Source organism: Malus domestica, chromosome 10 (assembly GCF_042453785.1).
Source record: "Malus domestica chromosome 10, GDT2T_hap1".
Classification (NCBI taxonomy): domain Eukaryota; kingdom Viridiplantae; phylum Streptophyta; class Magnoliopsida; order Rosales; family Rosaceae; genus Malus; species Malus domestica.
In genome coordinates this window covers 4,636,425-4,645,825 of record NC_091670.1, presented here as the reverse complement: position 1 = coordinate 4,645,825, position 9,401 = coordinate 4,636,425, and positions in this window count along the sequence as shown.

Genomic DNA, 9,401 nt, shown 5'->3' with positions numbered 1-9,401 from the left:
CAAGTCGTACCTCAAAGTTGTCCTTCATATTATTCCCCATGTATGTTTCTACATTTACCACGAGAAATTTTGAATTATGACGGGAATACAAGTGGTACATCACGTGTTTTAATAGAAGTGGTGGTGGGAAATTTTATTTTTTAAGTTATTAACTTTTTAGCACACATATCCCACCATTTGTATAGTGACACGTGATGTACCATCCTGTGTACCGGTTACACTGAAAAATCACTCATTCACCACATTCTAGGCCTACGGAGATGTGTGGAGGTAAACACTTAACTTCTATAACCCTAAATTTGAACTAGGGATTTTAAAGTTTCTTGGAAATTAAGCTAAATTTTTTAGGAATACACTAAAAATTAGATAAAAGAACTTGAAACTAGATGCCACATATATATATATATATATATATATATATATATTTGAGAGAACTTTTAAATGAGATCTTGAAAAATATTATTTTGAAAATCCGTAGTTTTGTGTCATATATATATATATATATATATATATATATATATATATATATTTGAGAGAACTTTTAAATGAGATCTTGAAAAATATTATTTTGGAAATCCGTAGTTTTGTGTCATTGTAGTGCATTTGGGGTATGTTAGTAGTTCATTACCACGTTCTTGTTGCTCCTATTTAACAATCAAACTTAAATTTCATTTGTAATGTGAAAGCTCCTTACCCAAACACAAAAAAGAATAATTGATATAAAAATAGAAGATCACTAGGTGTCACTAAACCAAATAATCATGAGTTATCCCTATATATGTTGTAGTATTGTTTATTTAGATATAAATTGAATATGGACGGAGCCATGAAGGGACCAAAATGGTCTGGGCCTACCTTGATATTTTTTTTTTCACATAGAAAAAACTAGAGTTATCCCTCTAATTTCTAAAGATTTTTAAGGGGATTAGGACCCCAACCAAATGGAGAGAGAAGAAGTAGGTGATAGAGCTGGTCCTCCTAGAGTTTAATCTTTTCACATGGTGTTGGTGGTTGCTGACAAACTTGAATTCTGCTTCTAAGTTCTATCAATGTGCGATTTTCATGTTCTCGTTAGCCCTTTCTATTAGGTTCTTTTCTTCGCCAATTAACACGGCTCCCAACTAATCGGAACTTATTGATTTTTTAATAAAAATATTATTATTATTAAGGGGAGGGGGAGGGTTTGAAATTATTACGATAATTTATGGGAGAGGGAGTTTCAAACTCGAGATGCAAGGGTCAAAACATATTGATGAAATGGGGAATTGAAAAATCAATGCCTTCGTCACCAAGCAAACTAACATCAAAATCGGGCGAAAAATCTAGAGAGAGAGAGTGCACGACTCTGAGAAAGACAAACAGAGAGAAGAGAATGATCAATACTGGATTTTAGATGATGGATGACACAATGACCAGACGATGGCTGAGAGATGGATGAGCGAGCATGTTGTTGCGTTGTTGCAGAGATAGCGTCATTGGCAGTGTTGCATCGTATTTTTTTCTTTTACATTGTGAGAGGACCCTCCTAACCTAAAACTATGGCTTCACCACTGTAATGGAATTTCTATTTCTCACGAGAGAAACATTACTACGTACAAGGACGTACTATCTAAATGCAGTAGCACCAATCAATTAACAAGAAACATCAGTACACTTCCACCAACCAATTCTAGTTATATGTTCTTTCTAATTAATCTCTGAATTAATTTAAACCACTGATTAATTAGTATATATGGAATTGTACTTATAATATCTTCAATTGCATGAAAATACAAACATGTAACAAATGATTATCATGAACTTGGACCCCAAGTGCCGGCCGGGCTCAATTAACCCAAAATTGGAAGGAGACTCATTATCTAGTGCAGAAGTCGGCATATTCTGGCACATGAAAAGTGTCCTATTATCAAATTTTCTGAAGTGGTACCCCAATGATAATTTTCTTTCTTCTCGTTCCAGTTTGACACATACAGCTTTGTTGTTTGTGCTCAGGGTTTTGATAGGTAGTGATAACGGAGACAGTCCAGCCGACCATTGCATTTTCCAGAATTAAAACGCTGTCGCCTCAGGGTCAGGTTTTATATTAGAGAAATGTCACTTTCTAGATTATTTGCTACTTTATTTTTTTGACATAAATTTAATAATATTAAAATAAAAATTAACGTTAAATTATAAAGAATTTTAATGAAAAGTTTCCGGTACTATTTACTTTAACGAAAATCACATTTTTATACTAAAAAGTCAATCCTAATACTATTCACTTTACTCTTTATTTTGTCCTTATCGTTAAAACTCAAAGTTTTCAAACCATTTTCATTAGTTTTCCTTAAATTATAAGATGGAAGAAAATATATAAAGAGTTTCATTTTCAGAAAATCTATTATTATTTATATTTATATTTTTCATATGTACATTGAAAACTATCATAAAGTCAAATCCGATAATAGAATCATGTGTTCTCGGCTCTGCCCTACGCCAAAATACACACACCCCACCCTCTTTTGTATTGAGACTCTACACCTACCCCCATTTTAATACCCATATTACGGTGACAACTAACAATGTTATATGTACTATCAACTATTAAGCAACTAGGGTTAAAGTTTGATGATAAAGCCCATAGGGTAACTTAACCTTTCTAGTAATTCAAATGTTGAATTTTAATGTCATTTTGTAACACCAGAAAACTTGAAAGTAAGAAAACCAAAAAATACTAGTTATGGGTAACTGCAAAACGTCCACCGATAACTTTATTAAAACAAATACAAATATTTTTTTTTTTTCAAAAATTGGCGTAAAATTTCCAGGATTGGGCATTACTTTAAAACTACTCAAGAGGAAATGCCTAGCTAACACAAATGTTTATATTCTACTTCCACATCGTTATGTACAGACAATTTATATATAGATAAATACTTAGCACTATGTGGTCATGCCACATTACCCAAACCCTAGTCACAGTAATTTGTTGCAGCTCAATTATTAATTTTTTTTAGTTCATTCTTCGCATGCAATAAGTTACCATATTAATGGAAAGTTACATTAGATTCAACCCAAGCTCTTGCCGCTATCAGAGACCACTCACGTGATTTGCCTGCGTTGGGATTTTTAGCAGAGGATGTTTTCCAATTTGCAGAAACTCTACAACCTACTAAGTTTCTGCACGTTCCTAGAACTTGTAATGATATAGCCCAACATTGGTTTAGTTTGCTACTTCTATTGGTAATGTGATAGTTTAGTTTAAAGATCCCCTAATCTTCTAGGATCTCCTCGTCCAAAATACGATGTAACATTTGGTTTCAAGTCAATAATATATATCGTCTTTTCTTCAAAAAAAAAGAAAAAGAAAAAAGAAAAAAAAAGAAAGAGTATATAGAATGGAAGTGGATCCGGCTAGATATAATTAATACAGTTGGTAAGCTTGGCATTTATTATGTGAAGAGATTTTTTAGTGTCTCAAGAACATAGTTCGGTACACCAAGTGATATAATACAAATGATTGGATATTTTGGATGAAAAAAGAAAATTCAACCACTTATATTATGACACTTGATGTATCGGGCCGTATTTCCGGCACACTGAGAAATTTCTCTATTGTGTGTTGATCTTTCACATCCTAGTAGCTACATCAATTTCTAAATTTAGTACGTATTGTTGAATATATCATTCCAGCTCAACAATAGTTAGTTAGACAATTGAGAATGTGGCTGTGTTGTTATAGTTGTTATCGAATTAGTTAGTTAAATAGCTTAGGCTGCAAGCTAGTCATGATGGTTATATAAATTGTATTCTCATAGTTGTAAAAATGAATTCAGTATCAATGTAATCAATCTCTCTCTCTCTCTCTCTCTCTCTCTCTCTCTCTCTCTCTCTCTCTCTCTCTCTCTCTCTCTCTCTCTCTCTCTCTCTCTCTCTCTCTCTCTCTCTCTCTCTCTCTCTCTCTCTCTCTCTCTCTCTCTCTCTCTCTCTCTGCATTTCTTCGATACATGCTCTTTCTGCATTTCTGTTAATATGTACTCCATTTAATAACCTCCTAAAGTCCTAATTATTTAGCTAAGCCACAGAAAAAGCCTAAACAACTTTGGCTAATTGTCACCTAAAATTTTAAGACATACCAAATCCCCTAACTTCTGGTGCCAACTTTAACAATTAGTTCTTTCACTTTAGCTGTTGGTTTAGAGTTTAGAAAGCATATGAATGTTGATCCAACTGCACATGCGCAGATCCATATAATCCGAATGCTTTTGGCCAAGAGAAAGGAAGTGGTACTAACAACTGTTCTTATAATCGTACAAACAATTTTATTTTCAATGTAATTAAATAATTTTTTTTTTAAAGTTGCCATTATTTATAGTTTTCTATATTAATATAATTAGAATTAAATAAATTATTTATTTAATTTTTTTAAGGTAAAAACTGTTAGCCTGGTCCCCGATGAACTGTTTCATCGAGCAAAAATTATATTACTTTTTAAATTTTGGTTTCTTAGAGTTGATCGGTGACGGTTTAAGTTTATGACATTTTTTTAATTATGTGCCAGTGACGAAATATGCTTGTCAAGCAAGGTCATTTTGTTGGGTTAATATGGTCAACGCACGTTTGTTCTACGACTTATCCATCGGGTTAAACGAAATTTCATCAGTTAAGACTTCGAGCGACAAGTTTTGTCCGACTAATCTTCCCGACGAAGCTTCATCAGCTAAACGCTAGGTGATGAAATCAAGTTTTGACTCGATAAAACTTTTCTATCTAGCGAGGTTTTTTTTGTAGTGTCATAACTGTTGTATTTTCTAATGCTCGCGATGAAATATAGATATCTACCGGACATTCAAGAATCTGATAAATAGATTTTTATGTGTGCAACATCTTGATTACATTTAGCATGTGTTTGCCCTATTCTAATCCACATGTTTCGCGTTCCACGTTGTACCATAAAATATTTGCAAGTGATTACCTTTTGTGAAAGTGTTGAACCTTTCTTATTGGTATATTACACGATTACCATAATGTTTTATACAAAAATGGAAAAGAAATCGCACTAAGTAGAATCAATTATGTATACTAAATACCATTAAAGATCCTGCCAAATGGTAAGAAAAAACACATACTGTAACCACTATCCTAACTTTTTATTATTCTAAGCAATTAGCAAACAAAAAAGTCACCTTTTTATTTAATTTTTTTATTGCGTTTCTTTTAATTCTTTTAGCTTGTAGACATTGGGGTAATCACATTAACTAGAACAATTTTGTTTTTTTATTAATCTTTATGCAATTTGTATTTGTATATTTCTCTTTGTAAGTTTGATTAATTTAACGTAATATTGCTTTCATAAAAAATTAAAAAAATTAAAAAAAACTTTGCTAATTTTCCTAATTGGCAGATGACTCAAATATTATCAAGTGGATTATTATTGGATGATGTTATCCACACACCTCTTTCAAGTTTTCGCCATCGAATCGAATAAATTGAATATGATCAAATGACAGAAATTAACGAAGAATGTGTAACAATTAAAAAGAAGTATGTGGATATTTTTACTCAAATGATGATCAACATGTAATGATGAAACTCTTATATATCTTTTTTGTGATCAAAGGATATTAACTCTACTAACGGATAGGAATGCTAAGCCTCATAACGGGTTAGCTATGGTTCAAATTCGTAATCGAACTTAAGACCTCTCACTTACAAGTACAAGTGAAAAAGAATACCACTAAACTGTAGTACTATGAGTCAAACTCTTATTTTAACATACGTACCTCTAACAAAAATTAGCAAAGGCGCATAATAATGAAACTCTTGCGAAGTGTCCAGCCATTTGGGTAGCTTAGAGCATTTCCAAATAAGCTATCAAAATGCCCAAATCAGTTTCAACATTCATAAAAGGCAGCAACAAAATTTTCTAACTGAGAAGTCAAATCTGATGTGGCATGACATGGAATAACAGCCCACACCCTTGCTGTCAAATTTGACAGCAATGTCAAATATTCTACTACCCAATAGTTGGTTTCCTCAGTTCCTCTAGGCTTACCAAAATCCCATCTTTTATTTTACCAATCCCCCAATCCTCCGCTGGTTTTTCTAGGGTTTAATATGACACACCCCGACCGGAGTTGAGACGTGTTGGTCGTCACGTGAGAGTGACGTAGCCATGAGCGCAAAACGGAAGTGATAAAGAGTAAGAGAAATACTAACAATTTAAAACCAAGCGATTAACAATCCCAATTAAGAAAGGATACTAGTAAGAGTTTAAGTGTATAAATACACTTTCAGAGCAATAAGAAAGTCTAGTTGCAGTTGTTGATGCAAAAAATCAGTAGGGACTTTGGTACAACATAAAATGTTAAGTTTGTGACCTTCGCTAAGTATGTAAATGGATAGGGACAGGGAAACAAACACAAGATGTACGTGGTTCACCCAGATTGGCTACGTCCACAGAGTAGAGGAGTTCTCATTAATTGTGAAGGGTTTACACAAGTACATAGGTTCAAGCTCTCCTTTAGTGAGTACTAGTGAATGATTTAGTACAAATGACATCCGGAAATATTGTGAGAGAATGATCTCTATTTATAGAAGAGAGTTTCTAGTTTCATTCTGACATTGACACGTGTCGTGTTGTGATTGGCTTCTGATGTTGACACGTGTCACGCTATGATTGGCTTCTGATGTCGACATGTGTCGTGCTGTGCTTGGCCTCCTGGTTGGAAGGAAACTCTTCTAGTCCTTGACGGTATAACGTTGACCGGTGCTCAGTAGTTTTAGGATTGGTTAAGTATGGTACAAACAGCAGTCAAGTAGGACAATTACTAAGATACAACACCAGAGGGTGAATCCTACTTTTTCTGGATCTGTCAGAACACCATTGAATTCCTCGTGGCCACCAAACTCTGCTAACTAAAACCTGGAGGGTCGAAAAACAAAGTTGAGTGGGTCAGTAAAACACATTTGCATGAAAACCTTATTTTCCTTTGAATATGCTAACCCCTTGCCGTAAAACAAGTATAACTTTTCCCATAATTAATATATAAGAATATACATAAATATATATGTGTAACTATATCATTTCAATCATGCTTCACATAATCATAAACATATGTATGCCATGCCACGGTATAATAGAGTAAGCTAATAAGGTAAGAATAATTTCATCGAAATATGATATGTTAGCCAGAACCCCTGTGGTAGTCTGTACGGCTAAATTCATAGCTCAAAAATCACTCTAGCCAGAGTCACTACAATGACCTATACGGCAATATACTGCACATAAGTCGGAACCACTAAAAAGGGGTCTATACGACAAGATTAGGTGTAATATAATTATGCTTAATTCTATTCTCTCATAATAGCCGGGCAATAAATCGCTAGTTACCTACGAGTCGGAACCATAAATAAGGTCTGTACGACAGGACAGTGCACCTAAATTGGATCCAATGTGAGCATATGGTGCGGGATGTGACGTAATAAACAGGCATGTGTCATATCTCTGGCTAAATCAAAATCACCCTAAGTGCAGTTTTATGAGCTCAACAATATTCAATCATATATCACATCATCAACAATTCACATAACCAAACATAACTTACCTGAGCTTATTTGAGCTTCCACAGCACCATGCAACAATATGCATAATTATGATAATGCATATACTAAAATAAAATATAGGCATAGCATAACATTTAATTCACATTTCCTTAAATACGTTTTCTGGGAAAAACATCAAGTATATATATATGTACTGAAAATAACTGCCCACTCACAGATATGAAGCCGGGTCGTAACCCCCATGCCTAGCCTGGCTACGCTCGTCCTCCAGATAGGTCTCGCCTATAGGAGAAACAACTATATAAACGTCACTTTAATGCACATATACCAAACGATGTAATAACTTCTCATACATACCTCAATTTGGGTATATGAATGTACCACAGTGACCTACACAACGTCACGATCACCCATAAATTTTTACAATAATTTTCTGACCCCACACGCACCGCCACGCGTCGGCGAGTGCACGGCAATACGTGCGGCCACGCGTAGGGAATCCTGACGGATTCTCTAACCCCGTTAGGAATATTCCGTTAAAATCTAACGGATTCAGTTAAGTTTACTTGACGACGTCAGAATATTCCGTCAACTCTGACGGAATATTCGCTCGTCTTCTTCGATTGCTCGCCGGACTCCTCGCCGCCGCAGGAAAACTGGGAAATCGAAAAACCTTCATAACTTCTTCATTTTTGCACCATTTTCTATGAAATTTGTACCATTTTAAAGATCTCAACAAGACAAACAAAACCATACCTGCCCCGACCTCCAACTCGTCGGAAATTCACCGGAAAAAGCGTCGATAATTCCGGCCAAATTTAAAACTCTTCATTCTCATGATTCTGACGTTCAATTTCTTCAAACGAAGTACTCCGAGCTTCGTAAGGACCTCCTTAAGCTCCCTATGAGTTTAAATTTCCCTAAAACACAAGGTTTTACATGAGCATGAATAGTACCTCAAATCAGGTTTTGTGGTTCGACGTGAAATCGAAGGTAATCTTACCTATATTTGGTACCTTTGAACTCGTGAGGACCTTAGGAACGCAATGGTACCATTTTCTTCTTCGATCTGTCACGTTTGCAAGGGTTTCTAGTTGTGTCCGTATAAGAGAGAAGAGAGAGAGTGAATCTGAGAGAGAAAGAGTGTGAGTCTGAGAGAGAGAGAGCATGGGAAGGAGAGAGAGATGGTAGGTGGGTGTGTGTGTGGTCCAAAAGCCACCAATCAAAACTAGGAGAACACTTAGTTCTAATTGGGTCCAATAATAGAGGAATAGAACTAATAGGTCCACAACCTTAAGTCAAAACCACAACATTCCAATATAATTCTCAACGTCCAAAGATATTTAGGTAATTTCACGCCGTCGGTAATTAAGTAATATACTTCTCCGGGACAGGCTGTGACATAATATCTATTCATCAGATTGGGGATTTGATTTTGTATTTTAATTTTATATTAATCCTTTGCTTAGCTTTTTGGGTTTTTATTTTTAAATACTAGGTTTCTGAATACCATATTGGTTAGTGCTTCTACAGTAAATGAAAATTTGAACCTTTGAAGAGGAAAACCGAAAATTCTTATCTGGGATGTTACCTTTGTTTTTCTGGGAAAATTCTTATCTGGGTTTTTTTGGGAAAATTCTTACCTTCGAATAGGCGGGGTGGGATTTGTAAAATATAAATATAAAATAAAAATTATATAAAAAATAATGTAATAAAATAATAATTCAATTTGATATATCAGGTGGAGACTAAAATTTTAAAAGATGTCAAATTGACACATAAACCTTCAAATTTAAATTTTAGGTTTAAAATTTGACAATCTTAGACTTATAATAAACTAATTGTTGACCAACAAA